General features: G+C 44.1%; 1 pseudogene; it reads right to left on the bottom strand.

Moving 5' to 3' along the window:
- Positions 1 to 3789: 3789 nt before the first annotated feature.
- LOC125091357 (60S ribosomal protein L7-like) lies at positions 3790 to 4589 on the bottom strand (annotated as a pseudogene).
- Between the last annotated feature and the right edge of the window lie 1462 nt (positions 4590 to 6051).

Genomic DNA, 6051 nt, shown 5'->3' with positions numbered 1-6051 from the left:
GAGAGGGAGAGGGGAAAGCCACTGAGCGCAGAGCCCTGTTTGGGGCTCCATCGATGGCCCCTGAGATCACGACCTCAGCCAAAACCCAGAGTCAGACATGCAACCGACTGAACCACTCAGGCACCCCTCAGTCACCTGCTTTTAAGTTCCTACCCACGTGGGACAAGAAAAGCACCTTACTCATTAAAATCTTGTTCTCCTCACAAAGCACGTTATTTCTTGGCTTCCAGATCTCTGTGCACTTGCTGTTTCTGAGACAGACATCTGGGTACACACGGGGAGGAAGTAACAGCTCAGGTCTGAGGCTCACTGTGTTCCTCGGCTCGCTGTCCCCCGAGTCACTGGCCGGGTGAGGGACTAGGGGCGACACGTGCAAGCTCTCGGGGTCTCATTTCCCTCTCCTGTGAGGTGAAGGGAATGATTCATCGGCCCGCCATGGGGTGACACTCAGTGAGGTGATTTACGTAAACGCTCTCATGCTGTTTAGCCTTCGAGAGATGATGCGGTCTCTTGCTGTGATGGTGAATGCTGCTCTGGTTTTCATGTTGACAATCATCACTATTATCATTAGAAGACGTGGCAGCTGTCTGTGACGATGGCAGGATGGGGTTGTGTCTGCAGGTACATACAGCTCCACACTGGGTCGCTGAGACTTTTGCACAGAGTGTTGGAGGAGACAGCAGAGAGACGGACTGATGACACTGGGGCCCTTGGAACACCTTCTTTCTCCCCAGTGGGAACATTGTGTTCTAACCCAGTTCTGAACGTGTCAGTTCCTAACAGTGATTGAGGAATTCGTAAACGTTGTTAACCTGTTTTACTAATGTTTTGTTTGAAGGATAGATAAAAAATTTAATGACACAAAAACATGGAAAATGGGGCAACTGGGTGGCTCAGTGGGTTAAAGCCTCTGCCTTCGTTTCAGGTCATGGTCTCAGGGTCCTGGGATCGAACCCTGTATCGGGCTCTCTGCTCAGCAGGGAGTCTGCTTCCCCCTCTCTCTCTGCCTGCCTCTCTGCCTACTTGTGATCTCTGTCAAATAAATAAATAAAATCTTAAAAAAAAAAAAACCATGGAAAATGAATAGGTGTATTCTTAAAGTGGTTATGTGTGGTAGGATTCTACGTAAAAATGCATGAGAAAAGACCGCAGTCCTGATTCTGAGTAGACCAGATAGATGACAACAAAATAACTAAACCTTTTTTTTTATGCCAAAAGTAAAAATAAATAAACTGTCAAAAGGTAAATAAGTGGCAAACAATAGTTTGATACACGCATGTAAAAAAGGAAATAGAGACACATCGGTACTCTTTTTGGACAAAAATTAGAATAAGTGAACTCAAAAAGATTTATATGGGGAAATTCACAGCTTAGTTTTTCATTTTTTTGGGAGGGAAAAGTCCAACATCTACCAATAGACAATGGTAAGTGTGGAATAGACCTGTAACATGGGATACAAAAAGTATAACATTTAAGAGTAATTCACTGTACATGTGAAAAGGTATCAGTCAACAGCATAATAAAAACCAAGTTGTAGGAGAAGATTAACTCTGCACCATTCACAGTCACTAAAGATGCACAGAGCACTGTACTCAGGAGGAAATTCCTCCTTCTTTTTTTAAAGATATTTATTTATTTGACAGAGAGAGATCACAAGCAGGCAGAGAGGCAGGCAGAGAGAGAGAGGAAGGCAAGCAGGCTCCCCTCTGAGCAGAGAGCCCGATGCGGGGCTCGATCCCAGGACCCTGGGATCATGACCTGAGCCGGCAAAGTCAGAGGCTTAACCCACTGAGCCACCCAGGAGCCCCACCTTATTATTTTTTTTTATAGATTTTATTTATTTATTTGTCAGAGAGCTTGAGCAGTAGGCAGAGGGAGAAATAGACTCCCCGCTGAGCAGGGAGCCCAATGCGGGACTCGATCCCAGGACTCCGGGATCATGACCTGAGCCGAGAACAGATGCGTAAGCGACGGAGCTACTCAGGCGTCCTTAGAACTTCCCTTAGAAGAAGAGTCTGCCTCTGCGTCCCATTCTTCCCCCCCGCCCCCCGCCCCTTAAGACTTTATTTCTTAGTTTATTTGACAGAGATGTCAACTCGGGAGGGACAGAAGGAGGAGGAGAAGCAGACTCCCCACTGAGCACGGAGCTCAGTGCAGAGCTGTATCCCAGGACCCTGAGATCATGGCCCAAGCTGAAGTCAGATGCTTAACCTGGGCACCCGTATGCATCAGATTCTTGGTGGTAGTTACCAGGAGCAAGAGGAGAGGGGATGGGATAAAATGTGGTCATGGGTGACTTCATCCTAATGTGAAATGTTTCGTGCTCTCTTTAAATGCCTGAGCCAGACCAAAAGTGACCTCTGTTGTTAATTCTGGATGACATAGGTATGGACATTATTTAAATATGTTTTATACCCTTTTCTTTTATTAGAAATAATAAAGCAAGCCTTCAACTAATTAAACGTAGACTCCCAGAAGATGATGTCACTATTTAGAGAAAAGCACCGTTGCGTTCCAAGCAGAAATGTTTCCACTGTGTTTGGAAAATTAGACCTTTTTTTTTTTTTAAATCTGCAGAAACACCCATCTTCTCATTGCCAGGTCATGTAATATAATCACATCACAGCCAGTTAAATCTTATCTGTGATTTTTTCTCTGAAGGAACGGAAGCCTCAGAAATTTCATAGCGTATCGATCACCAGCACAGGTCCTGAGAGTCCTTCTCGACTCCAGCGGCTTCTAAGGGCTGCAGCGGGTGTCGGCCTCTGTTTGACGTCCTTTGTAGGTTGTGGTGCACCGTGATTCGGGTGCGGGCAGAAAATAGTGAGGCATCTGGGAATGGAAGTTTCCATCACTGTCCATCCATCGTATTCCCTCACGATTGTCCGGGAGAGGAAGGCAGTATTATTCCCGTATAAAACATCTCTCCTCCCGGCTACTCCCAGCGGTAAGCCTTGAATAGTGAAAAAGGAAGGAGTGAAACTTTAACAAAGTTAGTACAATGAAAAATTAAAGCAGAAGAAACATCTTATAAGTTCTCTCTGTTTTGAGATAATGCATATTGTCATACGATGATGACAGTATTTCCTGGATCATTCTTTGGTTTCCGTAATCGTCTTTTAATTAGGTAGGATGATCACTGTCAATACGTAGTCTGCGAAACAAACTACATTCTTGTGCTCACTTAGACTTCTCGTATATTTTTTAAGTTTTCGTTTTAATTCCAGTTAGTTAACATACAGTGTAATATTAGTTTTATACGTACAATGTAGTGATTCAGCAACTTCAAACGTCACTCGCTACTCGTCACAAGTGCCCTCCTTCATCCCCGTCGCCTGTTTTGCCTGTCCCCCTTCCCCTCTGGTGACCATCAGTGGGTTCTCTAGAGGCAAGGGTCAGCTTCTTGGTTTGCATCTCTCGTCTCTTTCCCTTTTGCTCATTTGTTTCTTAAATTCCACACGTGCGTGAAATCATCTGGTATTGGCCTTTCTCTGTCTTACTTCGCTTAACATTACCCTCGCTAGCTCCATCTTGCAGTTGGCAAGATCTCATTCTGACTTTTATGCCTGAGTAGTTGTCCATTGTGTAGATCCCAGACTTTCTTCATCTGGTCCTCAGTGGGTAGACATTTGGGCTGTTTCTGTAAATTGGCCATTGTAGGTACTGCTGCTCTTAACATCGGGGTGCACGTGTCCCTTTGAGCGTTTTTGTATTCTTTGGGTAAATACCCAGTAGCATGATTGCCGAATTGTAGGGTAGTATTTCTTTCTTTCTTTCTTTCTTTCTTTCTTTTTTTTTTTTTCCATTTGAGAGTAGTCTTTTATTAACTGGCCCGATTACAAAAATAATCATGGTAGATAGCTTAGTTCACTCTTCGAATAAGCCTGCTGATCCGGTCTTCCCTGTTGCCAGCATCTCCACCTTCCCCAAAATGGGTGGTCTTTTTCTTCATTCCTCCTTGTGGAGAAGATAATTGGAAGGGCCATCAAAATTCGTTTGCCTCTTTGAAACGTTTTCCAGCAGTCTAGATCTCGAGAATCAGATCCTCCACGCAGATGATCCCATATTTACCAAGAGATCGGGCAATCAGTGTGTTATCTGTCAGGGCAATTTGCTTCTTGTTAATTTTGCCATAACCACGCTTGTAGATCCGTTCCTTCACTGACGTCAGGTTTGGGTACCCCCATGCCGTATATGGTTCCACAATCCTTCACTTGTTAGCTGAAGCCTTGTTGATCTAAACAAAGGTGCCATTGACGATTTGACAAAGGCCCAGAAGCAACACCTTTCGAACCTTTGCGCTCCCACCATCGATCCCTCTGATCCTGATGACAAACGCCAACTTGGGTTCCACAGGTATGTAGAAGTTGCCAGCTTTACTTGCCATCCTCGCCGTTCGGATCTCCGTTCTGTACCTCTGTCTGTATTCCTTGTGGTAATGCTTAGCTTTTTCATAGATAAGCTTCCTCCTTGCCTTTCGAAGCATCTTTTGAGCAAACTTCTTCCTCAGGTGCTTGGTCTTCAGCTCTGCGAAGTTCCTTCGCTTGTTTTTAAGGGTTTCTGGCATAGCAGGAGCCTTCTTTTTCTTCTCTCCTGCACCCTCCCTGGTTCCAGCCGGGAAAAGAGCTGCAGGGTAATATTTCTATTTTTAACCTTCTGAAGAAGCTCTTCGCTGTTTTCCACAGTGGTTGTACCAGTTTGCATTCCCACCCACAGTGCAAGAATGCTCTTTTTTCTTCACATCCTCACCTACATTTGTTGTTTCTTGTGTTTTGGATCTTAGCCATCCTGACAGGTGTGGGGTGGTATCTCATTGTGGTTTTGAGTTGTGTTTTCCCTGATGATGAGTGATGTGGAGCATCTTTGCACGTGTCTGCCACCTGTCATCTTTGGAGAAATGTGTATTCATGTCTTCTGCCCATTTTTTACTCATCCAATTTGGGTTTTGGGTGCTGAGTTTTATAAGGCCTTTATATAGGACACTAACCCTTCGTCAGATATGTCATTTGCCGATATCTTCTCCCATTCCATAGGTTTCTCTCGTTGTGCAGAAGCTTTTTATTTTGATGCAGTCCCAGTAGTTTATTTTTCATTTTGTTTCCTGTGCCTCAGGAGACCTATCTGGAAAAAGTTGCGATGGCCAACGTCAAAGATGTTACTGCTTGTCTTCTCCTCTAGGATTTTTACGATTTTGCTTTTCACATTTGGGCCTTTAGTCCATTTTGAGTTTATTTCTGTGTGTGGTGTAAAAAAAAAAGGGGGGTCCAGTTTCATTGTTCTGCATGTGGCCGCCCAGTTTTCCGGGCACTTATTGAAGAGACTGTCTTTTCCCACTGGATGTTCTTTCTGGCTTTGTCGAAGATTAATTGACCCTATGGTTGCGGGCTCATTTCTGGGATTTCTGTTTGCTCCACTGGCCCGTGTGTCTGTTTTGTGCCAGTGCCATACTGTTGGAGTCACTACAGCTGTGTAATATAGCTTAAAATCCAGATTTGTGATGCCTCCCACTTTGCTTTTCCTTTTCAAGATTGCTTTGACTACTCAGGGTCTTTTATGGTTCCTTACAAATTTTAGGATTGTTTGTCCCAGCTCTGTGAAAAATGCCGATGGTATTTTGATGGGGATTGCATTAAATGTGTAGATTTCTTTGGGTGGCATGGACTTTCTAACAATATTTGTTCCTCCAGTCCATGAGCATAGAACTATGTCTTTCCAGTCCTTTGTGTCTTCCTCAGGTTCTTTCAACAGTGTTTTACAGTTTTCAGGGTGGAAGTCACATCTTCCAAGAGGTTTATTCCTAGGTATCTTATGTTGGGTGCAATTATCAATGCGATTTTTTCCTAAATTACTCTTTCTGCTGTTTATTGTTGGTGCATAGAAATGACATACTTTTTTCAGTTGGTAGTTGGCATTTAACATACAAGGCTATTTGATTTCTTCGACTGTTGCTTCTGAATCTCTTCCTGAATGATTTAATTGCATGTCTACTTCCTCACGTGACAGTTCCAGCAGTTACCTGGAACCCCCAGTTACAGCAGACCTGTCGGCCCC

Source organism: Lutra lutra, chromosome X (assembly GCF_902655055.1).
Source record: "Lutra lutra chromosome X, mLutLut1.2, whole genome shotgun sequence".
NCBI lineage: Eukaryota > Metazoa > Chordata > Mammalia > Carnivora > Mustelidae > Lutra > Lutra lutra.
This window is presented reverse-complemented; position numbering and strand designations above follow the sequence as displayed.